Raw genomic sequence first — 10,651 nt, forward strand, 5'->3', positions numbered from 1 at the left:
AAGCTAAAACTACAAAACTGTTAGAAAATAACAGAGGCATAATCTTTATCACCTTGAATTTGGCAATTGTTTCTTAGATATCACACCAAAAACACAGCAACAAAAAAGCAGAGAAACTAAGTATCATAATTTTTTTTTTTTAATCATCATTCAAAAACACTATCAGGGAGACTCCCCTGGGAGTCCAGTTTTTAGAACTCCAGGCTTTCACTGCTGTGGGGTGGGTTCAGACTCTGGTTAGATAACTAAGAATTCTACAAGCCATGTGGTACAGCCAAAAAAAAAAAAAAAAAGGAGAGAGAGATACTATCAGGAAAATAAAAAGACAACTCACAGAATGGGAGAAGATATTTGGAAATCATGTATCTGTCAAGAGTCTACTGTCCAGAATATATAAACAATTCCTAGAACTCTAAGATAAAAAAGACAAGCCAATTTCAAAGTGGACAAAGGATTTAAATAGACATTTCTCCAAAGAAGATATACAAATAGTCAAGAAAGAGGTGGAAAGATGTTCAACATCATTAGCCATCAGGTAAATCCAAGTCAAAACCACAATGAGATACCACTTCAAGTCCACTAGAATGATTATATTACAAAAAAGACAGACAATAACAGGCATTGGTAAAACAGTAGAGGAAATGGAACCCTCATTCATTGTTGATGAGAATGTAAAATGGTGCAGCCACTGTGGAAAACAGTCTAGCAGTTCCTCAAAAAGTTAAATATAGAATTACCATATAACCCCAGCAATCTCACACCCATGAATCTACCCAGGAGGAATGAAGAAGTGTTCACACAGAGAGCTGTACATGAATGTTCAGAGCAGCATTATTCATAATAGCCAAAAGGTTGAAACAACTTAAATGTCCATCAATAGATGAATGGATAAACAAAATGTGATATATCCATACACTGGATTATTATTGAGCTTTAAAAAGGAATGAAATTCTTGTACATACTACAATGAGGATGAACCTTGAAAACAAGATGCTTAAGTGAAAGAAGCTAGTCCCAAAAACCACATGTTTTATAATCCCATTTATGTGACATGTCCAGAATAGGCAAATATATAAAGACAGAAATAGAATAATGATTGCCAATGAATGGGAGGATGGAGGGAGTATGGGTAACAACTAAAGGGATTAGAATTCCTTTTTCGGGAGATGAAATATTTCAAAATTCATTGTGCTGTGCAGAAGGATGCTCAAGTATGTGACTATGCTAAAAGCCATTGAACTATTTTTCTTGAGGTATAGTTGATTTAAAACATTATATTAGTATTAAGTATACAACATAGTGATTCAAAAATTATATAGATTATATGTCATATATACTTATTATAAATATTGGCTATATTCCCTGTGCTGTGTGTTCCCTATATATACTTGTTGCTTATTTATTTTATACATAATAGCTTGTACCTCTTAATCCCCCACCTATTGTTCCCCTCCCACCTTACCTTTCCCCACACATAACTATAGTTTGTTCTTATATCTGTGAGTTTTATTATATTTTTTGTATATTGTTTTTTTTAATTTTTTTATATATTGTTTTAGTTTTTTAGGTTTCACATACAGTATTTGTCTTTCTCTGTCTGACATCTCACTAAACATAATACCCTCCAGGTCCGTTCATGTTGTTGCAAATGGCAAAATCTCATTCTTTTTTATGTGAGATGTAGTTCATTGCATATATATATACCACATATTCTTTATCCATTCCTCTGTTGATGGACAGGATTTTAGTTTCCTGATCAGGGAACCACCCTGAAGTGGAAGTGTGAAATCTTAACCACAGGACCACCAGGGAAATCCGAAATGTATAGTTTAAGTGAGCAAAATGTATGGTATTTTAATTTTATTTCAATAAAGGTGTTAAAAATAATATCCTTAACATGTAAAGAGTATTTATAAATTAATAAGAAAAATGCAATGGTCAAAAGATAGGAGATAACTCTAAAAAATTTTTAAACCTAATATATACATAAGCATATATATATATAAATTTTTTATGTTCATATTTGTAAAAATACACCAAAAAAGTCTCAAAATATCATTTTCACTTGCAGAATTGGCAAAGATTTTTACAATACTGAACATCATCAGTTAATGTGGCCTGCCAAGCACTTTCATGTACTACAGGAGTGTAAGTTGACACAAACTTTCTGGAAAGCAGTTTGGCAATCAGTATTGAGACCCTAAAAATGTACATATCCTTTGACTCAGCAAATCTCCCAGGAGTTTCCCCTACAGAATTAATCAGAGATTTTGGCAAAGATTTATATACAAAGACATTCTCTATATCATTATTTATTATATTCCCAAATTGGAAGCAACCTACATTTCAAACAATAGCAAGATTAATAAATTATGATACATTCCAAAATCAATTATGCAGTTATCAAAAATGACATTCCCTTGAGATGGAACTGTTCTGTATCTTGATTGTACTAATGTCAATATGCTGGTTGTGATATCATACAATAATGTTACAAGATACTGTCATTAGGGGAAACTGGGTGAAGGGTATATGAGATCTCTCTGCATTATTTCTTATAACTGCTTATAGATCTACAATCATCTTCAAATAAAAATTCTCATTTTTTCAAATTGACATTCTTGAAGAATTTATTTTATTTTTATTTTTGGCTGCACTGGGTTTTTGTTGCTGTGCTCAGGATTTCTCTAGTTGCAGCTTCAATAGCTGTGGTGCATGGGTTTAGTTGCTCCGAGAAATGTGGAATCTTCCTGGACCAGGAAGCGAACCCATGTACCCTGCATGGCTGGCAGATTCTTAAACCCTAGACCACCAGGAAGTGCCTTGAGGAATTTTTCAGACCATGAGAAAACATTCATGATCTGATGGTGATTGGGTTGTCTGTATGCAAAGTGAATATACACTGTAATCTCAACTGCATGCCATCTGTAAGCATTGAGAAAATGTTGGAAGAAACATTGAGGAGGTAGGTAGGTAGGTAGATGGATAGATGATCAGAAGATAAACAGCCAGCCAAGCAAATTGATAAAAGAGAGAGAAGGCTGGGATTACATGAGCTCCTTGTATGTCATCCATACCATGGATTCCACAGTCATTAGAAATGACTACCTCCTTCACATTACCTCCTCTGTAAAGCTTGGCCACAGTTTCTGAGCCACTCCCCTTCTGTCACGATCCTTTGTCCTATCACTGATTCTCATCAGTATGAGGACAGGAAAAAGAGCTTATTAAGCACTGTCTTCCAGGGCCTGGAATATAGGTGACACTTGAAATATCAGTTAATTGAATGGGTGAATAAAGTAATAATGGATGAATAACAGTTTTTTAATTTACTGTAGACCATTACTGGAAAAAACATAATCTCAGGGTTTCTCAAGGCTAAAAGAAGAAAATGTAACAAACTAGTATGTATAAAATAGACAAGCAACAAAAATCTACTGTACAGCACAGAGAATTATGCCCAATATCATATAATAACCTCTAATGGAGTATAATTTGCAAAAATACTGAATCACTATGCTGCACATCTGAAACTAACACAGTATTATAAATCAACTACATTTCAATAAAAAAGAAGAAAATGCATGACTCTATTCTTCAATTTGCAGAACACATTCAGATCCACCTTCGTGCAACTGCTCTTAGGTGCAATTGTTGGGGCCCTTGCTACAGGTCAAACAATAGAATATGATTGGAAATCAGGTCATTTGGTATTTCCTTAATGTCCTTGGATGAAGGCTGAGGATGAACTAGGCTTATAACAAATTCCTCTCTCTAATAACAGTGATGAGATAAGCTTTCATCCCATTTGCCTAAATCCATAAATCTCACCCATCCTAGGTAAAACAGAGGGAATCTGGGTAACACAAATCAGTTCAGTTCAGTCACTCAGTCGTGTCCAACTCTTTGAGACCCCATGGGCTGTAGGACGCCAGGCCTCCCTGTCCATCACCAACTCCTGGAGCTTACTCAAACTCATGTCCATTGAGACAGTGATGCCATCCAACCGTCTCATCCTCTGTTGTCCCCTTCTCCTCCAGCCTTCAATCTTTCCCAGCATCAGGGTCCTTTCAAATGAGTCAGTTCTTCATATCAGGTGGCCAAAGTATTGGAGTTTCAGCTTCAGCATCAGCCCTTCCAATGAATATTCAGGACTGATTTCCTTTAGGATGGACTGGTTGGATCTCCTTGCTGTCCAAGGGACTCTCAAGAGTCTTCTCCAACACCACAGTTCAAAAGCATCAAATCTTTGGCGCTCAGCTTTCTTTACAGTCCAACTCTCACATCCATACATGACTACTGAAAAAACCATAGCTTTGACTACACAGACCTTTGTTAGCAAAATAATGTCTCTGAGTAACAGGAATAGTAAATTAGGCAGAGGCTTTGAGAAACCAGAATCTCTGAAATGCTGAAAGTGGAAGGGGACAAGACATTCAAAGGCGCCCTTAGTTGCTTCTTACTACCTTTGATTTTGAGATGTTCTGTTGACATGTGTGAGGATTACCAAATAAAAACTCATTTGCAGAATAGGAATAATAGCAACCTCACAATCTGTAGAGATTCAGTTCAGTTCAGTGGCTCAGTCATGGCTGATTTTTTTTTTAATTTTTTGGTTGTACCACACAGCCTCTTAGTTACCCAGTTCAGTTCAGTTCAGTCACTCAGTCGTTTCTGACTCTTTGCAACCCCATGAATCGCAGCATGCCAGGCCTCCCTGTCCATCACCAACTCCCAGAGTTTACCCAAACTTATGTCCATTCAGTCAGTGATGCCATCTAGCCATCTCATCCTCTGTCGTCCCCTTCTCCTCCTGCCCCCAATCCCTCCCAGAATCAGGGTCTTTTCCAATGAGTCAACTCTTCACATGAGGTAGCCAAAGTATTGGAGTTTCGGCTTCAGCATCAGTCCTTCCAATGAACACCCAGGACTGGTCTCCTTTAGGATGGACTGGTTGGATCTCCTTGCAGTCCAAGGGACTCTCAAGAGTCTTCTTCCAACACCACAGTTCAAAAGCATCAATTCTTTGGCACTCAGCTTTCTTCATAGTCCAACTCTCACATCCATACATGACAACAGGAAAAACCAAAGCCTTGACTAGAAGGACCTTTGATGGCAAAGTAATGTCTCTGCTTTTTAATATGCTGTCTAGGTTGGTCATAACTTTTGTTCCAAGGAGCAAGCGTCTTTTAATTTCATGGCTGCAGTCACCATCTGCAGTGATTTTGGAGCCCAGAAAAATAAAGTCTGACACTGTTTCCCCATCTATTTGCCACGAAGTAATGGGACCAGATGCCATGATCTTAGTTTTCTGAATGTTGAGCTTTAAGCCAACTTTTTCACTCTCCTCTTTCACTTTCATCAAGAGGCTCTTTAGTTCTTCTTCACTTTCTGCCATAAGGGTGGTGTCATCTGCATATCTGAGGTTATTGATATTTCTCCCAGCAATCTTGATTCCAGCTTGTGCTTCCTTGAGCTCAGCATTTCTCATGATGTACTCTGCATTTAAGTTAAATAAGCAGGGTGACAATATACAGCCTTGACGTACTCCTTTTCCTATTTGGAATCAGTCTGTTGTTCCATGTCCAGTTCTAACTGTTGCTTCCTGACCTGCATACACATTTCTCAAGAGGCAGGTCAGGTGGTCTGCTATTCCCATCTCTTTCAGAATTTTCCACAATTCTTTGTGATCCACACAGTCAAAGGCTTTGGCCTAGTCAATAAAGAAGAAATAGATGTTTTTCTGGAATTCTCTTGCTTTTTTGATGATCCAGTGCATGTTTTCAATTTGATCTCTGGTTCCTCTGCCTTTTCTAAAACCAACTTGAACATCTGGAAGTTCACAGTTCACATATTGTTGAAGCCTGGCTTGGAGAATTTTGAGCATAACTTTACTAACGTGTGAAAGTGAAGTTGCTCAGTTGTGTCCGACTCTTTGCGATCCCTGGTTCCTCCGTCCATGGGATTTTCCAGGCAAGAATACTGGAGTGGGTTGCCATTTCCTTGAGTGCAATTGCGCAGTAGTTTGAGCATTCTTTCACATTGCCTTTCTTTGGGATTGCAATGAAAACTGACCTTTTCCAGTTCCATGGCCACTGCTAAGTTTTCCAAATTTGCTGGCATATTGAGTACAGCACTTTTACAGCATCATCTTTCAGGATTTGAAATAGCTTAACTGGAATTCCATCACCTCCACTAGCTTTGTTCGTAGTGATGCTTTCTAAGGCCCACTTGACTTCACATTCCAGCATGTCTGGCTCTAGGTGAGTGATCACACCATCGTGATTATCTGGGTCATGAAGATCTTTTTTGTACAGTTCTTCTGTGTATTCTTGCCTGTTCTTCTTCATATCTTCTGCTTCTGTTAGGTCTATACCATTTCTGTCCTTTATTGAGCCCATCTTTGCATGAAATGTGCCTTGGTATCGCTAATTTTCTTAATGAGATCTCTAGTCTTTCCCATTCTATTGTTTTCCTCTATTTCTTTGCACTGATCACTGAGGAAGGCTTTCTTATCTCTCCTTGCTATTCTTTGGAACTCTGCATTCAAATGGGTATATCTTTCCTTTTCTCCTTTGCTTTTGGCTTCTCTTCTTTTCACAGCTATTTGTAAGGCCTTCTCAGACAGCCATTTTGCCTTTTTTGCATTTTTCTTGGGGATGGTCTTGATCCCTGTCTCCTGTACAATGTCATGAACCTCTGTCCATAGTGTAGAGATTAGATGTGATTATATTATACAACGGACTGTATCAAGTTGCACACTGTGATAGGTTCTTTTCTTTGTACAATAAGGTGTATCTGCTATTTTTGTCTGCTTAGCACCTGTGTACTTCAGTATTTCTATGCAGAACCATCCCTGTTCCACTCTAAATCTACGTGGTGCACATAAGACTGCCAGTAACCGCATGCCCACCACCCCATTCCAGGGTGGAAAGGTGACCCAGGCCTAGTAGCTCAGTGTATTCTGTTTCCTTGGCCACTTTGATAGGTGTAAACCAGTAAGATAGTATCCCAGGACTTTCTGGAGCCAGTGAAAGGGAGAGTAAATCTTTGCTGGAATTGTCAGTTCTAAGAGTGAGGTAAGTCTGAGAGTCAAAGAGAGCCTGCAGTTGCACAGATAAAGCCATTTTCTTCTGTGCTTAAAACTATTTGCAATTGGATTTCTTTCATTTGCAACCAAACAAACCCAACTAATATGCTAACACATAATCTCATCTAATTCTGGGTTGGCATCAGGGCACCTTCTGTATGTATGCATAAACCCACAAAAGCATGTTGAACATAGAGACATCCCTTTGACACCAGACCTCCAAAATATTATAAACTAACTGATCTGAGCCCAGGCCCTGCTGGACATGACTTAAAATTAATCCCTCCTCAGGAAATTCCACAGAAATCTTTTCATTCATTATCATTTTTAAAGATTTATTTATCTATTTATTTATCTTACTTTTTGGCTATGGTGGGTCTTCATTGTTGACAACAAGGGCTTTCTCTAGTTGCGGCAAGTAGGAGCTATTCTCTACTTGTGGGGCTTGGGCTTCTCACGCAGTGGCTTCTCTTGTTACAGAGCATGGGCTCTAGGGCACGCAGGCTTCAGTGGTTGTGGCACTCAGGCTCATCAGTTTCGGCTCCTGGGCTCTAGAACACAGCCTCAAAAGTTGTGGCTCACAGGCTTAGTTGCTCCGCAGCATGTGGGATCTTCCTATAGCAAGGATTGAACCAGTGTCTCCTGCAATGCTAAGTGGATTCTTTATCACTGAGCCACCAGGGAAGCCCCTCAGAGGGAAATATTTTAATTCCTGTCATTTGTTAAAGGAAGTGAATACTTCAAACTTTGCCCTGGTTAGATGGTCATATGGTTTTGGGTTTTTTTTGGCCATGGTGCCTGTGGGATCTTAGTCTCAAAACCAAGGATCGAATCTGCACCCCCTGCATTGGAAGCAGGGAGTCTTACTCACTGGACCGCCAGGGAAGTCCCATTTTTTTCTTTCTTTTTTTTTCAGCTTTGAGGTATAATTGAATTTAAAAAAAAAACAAACAGTACCTTTAAAATGCTTTCAGAATATTTCCAATGCAGTTATACTTGCAGTGGAGAAAACAACTGCTCCTATAAAGGTTGGCAGTCCTTTTATGAAACGCTTTGGGTACCTACCCAGAGTATGAGAAAATATTGGAAATGTAAATGTTAACTACTTGGGACTAAATTTGCGTCAGAATTAGAAATTTGGAATCATTATTCCCCAACTCGAATTTTTGGCTAGGACCACCTCTTTCCACATTAGCCATGATGAATGAGTTCAGGCTTAAACAATGAAATGGAAATCGATTCTACTGCTGAATTTCTATACTACCCAAACAAGTAGTTATTACGGTGGACTGGAATTCTGAAGAGTGTTCATGTAAATAGCTTAATTTTAAAAAACCACTTTAACCAGAGTGGTTATATAAGTCACAGGAGGATAAAAGAAGTGCAAGTGTTCAATCTAAAAAATAAAAATTAATAAATTTTCAAAAAAAATTAAAACAGAAACAGACTCATAGAGAATAAACTGGTGGTTGCCAGAGGGAGGCGGTGGGGCATAGGTGAAATAGGTGAAGGGAGTTAAGAAGTACAAACTTCCAGTTATAAAATAGTCACTAAAATAAATAAGTCACAGAGGGGTACAATATGGAATATTGTCAATAATATAATCACCTTGAATGACGACAGGTGGTAACCAGACTTATTGTGGTGACCATTTCAAAATGTATATAAATTACTGGGCTTCCCTGGTGGTTCAGATGGTAAAGAAGCTGCCTGTAATGTGGGAGACCCGGATTCAGTCCCTGAGTTGGGAAGATCCCCTGGAGAAGGAAATGGCAACCCACTCCAGTATTCTTGCCTGGAGAATTCCCTGGACAGAGAAGACTGGTGGGCTACAGTCCATGGGGTCGCAAAGAGTCGGACACTACTGAGCAACTAACACTTTCATTTTTCATAAATTATTGAATCTGTGATGTACACTTGAAGATAGTATCATATTCTATGATACAATTATACTTCAATAATAGGTAATAAACCAATGCTAAATCCATAATTATATTTGTCCCCTCATTATTTCTCAAACATATATTCTTTAGTAACAATGAGCAGTGAAATATATAAAACATGCTATTTACTTTATGTAAGGCCAAATTTAAAGATGCAAGTCTTTGTAAGATTAGCAGGTCACAATATAGAGAACAAACTAGTGGTTACCAATGGAGAGAGGAAAGGTGGAGGGGCAAGATAAGGGTAGGGGAGTAAGAGGTACAAACTGTTAGGTATACAGTAAGCTACAATGGGACTTCCCTGGTACTCCAGTGGCTAAGACTTCGGGCTCCCAGTGCAGGGGGCCGGTTCCATCCCTGGGCAGGGAACTGTATCCCATAAGTCACATCTAAGAGCTTGCATGCCGCCATGGTGAAAGGGAGATTCCATGTGCAACAAATCACACTTGGTGCAGCCAAATAAGTACATTAAATAAATAAATATTTTTTAACAAAATAAAATAGATTTTTAAAAAGATCAGCAGGTCACAATCTTCATTTGCTATAAGCCAGGGTTGCTGTTATTACTACTAATAATAAAATTAATGTGTCCCACCCTCATTTTCACAGTTCATTTTCATTCATACTTTAAGTACTTTTTCATCTCTTATCTCCTTTGATCCTCCTAAGAAACCTATAAGGTAGATGCAGTTTATTTATCCCCACTTTCTAGGTGAGGAAACTGAGGTTTTGAGAAACTGAGTTGCCTGAACTCATGCTATTAGTTTGTAGGAAAACTAGAACTAGTCAGTTAACTAATTTTAGCATTTTTGAGGTGAGGAAAATCACACAAATGAATTGTGATTTTCAAATCTGGACCTTGAGTATATTATTCCAAACCAAAATGTTTTTTTAATTTCTCAGACTTCCTCTTTCCTAAAGCAGTCATAGTCCTTACAAAGTGTAGTCTCCCAATCCATGAAGAAATTCACCTATTAACAATTGTAATATCATCGTTTAAGATTCTACTTTTCTAGTACCCATGCTTTTTTTTTTTTGGTAGTAGTTGTATTGAGACAGAATTCATATACCACATTAATTCTTCCATTTAAAGTGTATAATTCAGTGCTCACAGTTGTGCAATGAGCATAATAATTTAATTGTAGAACACTTCATCCCTCCAAAAAGAAATCCATACTCTTTAGCCATCACCTCCCAAGCTCCCCCAGCAACACCAGGCCTAGACAGCTACTAACCTACTTTCTGTCTCTGTGGATTTTCCTATTCTGGACAACTTTATAGAAGTGGAATCATATAACATGTGACCTTCTGTGTCTGATTTCTTTCATGTAGCATACCATTTTCAAGGTTCATCTATGTTGTAGCATGTGTCAGCACTTCATTTCTTTTCACAGTTTAATATTCCACTGTGAGACTCCCCTAGTGCTCCAGTGGCTAAGACTCTGTGCTCTCAAGGCAGGGGGCCTGGTTTTGATCCCGGGTCAGGGAGCTAGATCCCACATGCTGCAACTAAGACCCGACACAGCCAAATAAATAAATAATAAATAAATGTTTTAAATAATATAATATTCCATTGTATAGTTAGACCACATTTTGTTTATCCACTCATCAGTTGGTG

Source organism: Bos indicus, chromosome X (genome assembly GCF_029378745.1).
Source record: "Bos indicus isolate NIAB-ARS_2022 breed Sahiwal x Tharparkar chromosome X, NIAB-ARS_B.indTharparkar_mat_pri_1.0, whole genome shotgun sequence".
Taxonomy (NCBI): domain Eukaryota; kingdom Metazoa; phylum Chordata; class Mammalia; order Artiodactyla; family Bovidae; genus Bos; species Bos indicus.